Source organism: Corapipo altera, unplaced genomic scaffold (genome assembly GCF_003945725.1).
Source record: "Corapipo altera isolate COAL_440 unplaced genomic scaffold, ASM394572v1 1, whole genome shotgun sequence".
Taxonomy (NCBI): Eukaryota; Metazoa; Chordata; class Aves; order Passeriformes; family Pipridae; genus Corapipo; species Corapipo altera.
The window spans coordinates 17,066,927-17,068,071 of NW_020884873.1; the positions used below are offsets into that span (position 1 = coordinate 17,066,927).

The following is a 1,145-nucleotide window of genomic DNA, read 5'->3' on the forward strand; positions in this document are numbered from 1 at the left end:
GGGCTTCGGGAGCTGCCCGACTGACACCCCCCTGCCCAACAGCTGTCTCACGTGCCCCCGGGAGGGCGGGGCGAAGCGCTAATGTCGCTGGGGCGGGCGGGCGGGCGGTTGTGGCGTCGGTGCTGTGTCGCGGCACCGCTGAGCGGCCGCAGTCACACCTGCTAATCGCGTGTGCCCGTAACGGCGCCCCGCCCTTGGGGCCGGCAAATGAGAGCACACACTGACGTAGCCTCGCCTCCCGCCTCGGCTGACGAGGGCCCCAGGGGCCGCTGAGGAGCGCGGCTCGGTGGGCGGGTCTCCGCGCTATTATGGCCTAACGGGCACGTCCCTTCTCCAGTGGTGTCCGAGTTTGCGACCCGCGCCCAATCGGTAGCGCGGGAGGGCGGGGCAAGTAGAGGCGGGCGAGCGAGTGCCCCATTTAAGGGGCAAATCTCGCAGCCAACTGGCAGAGAGGAAGGAGGGGCGGGAGTCCGTCTGGGGTGCGAAGGGGGCAACGTTAACCGGTGACAGCCAGCAAATGCAACCAATCAGGGAGGGCGTAGTGCCGCGACGGCCCAATCGGAAGCGCTGAGGGGCGGGCGCTCCGCTGTGATTGACGTGGGCCGTGGCTAATGGGCGGAGAGATCGCCGAGACTTTTCCCAATGGGCAGCGTGTAGGGGCGAAAAGGGGAGCGGAGGGACAAGACGAGCAGGCGGCGCGACCAATCAGCGTGGGGGTCGGCGGAGCGCCGTCCAATGGGCGGCGCGGGGGGCGGTGCGGGGGCGTGTCCCGGTGTGTTTGGGTTCGTGCTCCTCGGGGGAGGGAGAGACGGCGGCGAGGAAAGTTTGGTGGTTTTTTTTTTTTTTTTTTTTTCCTCCCCCGGTGGCGTTTTTTCGGCGGTGCCGTGGGGGAGGGGGCATTTTCCGCAGCTCCTTCGCCTTTTGCTTCCTGGGGTTCGTGTTTCCCGGGCGGGCGGAGCCGCCCCCGGCACCGAGAAGAAGGGGGCTCAGCGCACCGTGGCGGCGCCTCGGCGGTGAGTGCGGGACGCCCCCTCCCACCTTACCCCTCATCTCCGCTCCGCGCTCTGGCCGCGGGGCTCCCTCAGAGCCCTTCCCGCCCTGCGGACCCTCGCGCCGCCTCCGAGCGGCCTCTGGCGCCGGGCCGC

At 69.3% G+C, this 1,145-nt stretch overlaps 1 protein-coding gene across 4 annotated transcripts in view; it reads left to right on the forward strand.

The window, feature by feature from the left end:
- Nucleotides 1–201: 201 nt before the first annotated feature.
- The window catches only part of TNRC6B (trinucleotide repeat containing 6B), a 140,772-nt gene continuing 139,828 nt past the window's right edge, over nucleotides 202–1,145 (forward strand). The window contains exon 1 of one of the 4 annotated variants that reach the window (XM_027662926.1): nucleotides 202–369. The gene's annotated coding sequence lies outside the window, so the exon portion shown is untranslated. Of the gene's footprint in view, nucleotides 370–799; nucleotides 1,014–1,145 lie in introns of those variants that run through there. The other 3 variants (XM_027663042.1, XM_027663024.1, XM_027662906.1) reach the window with 3 other exon arrangements.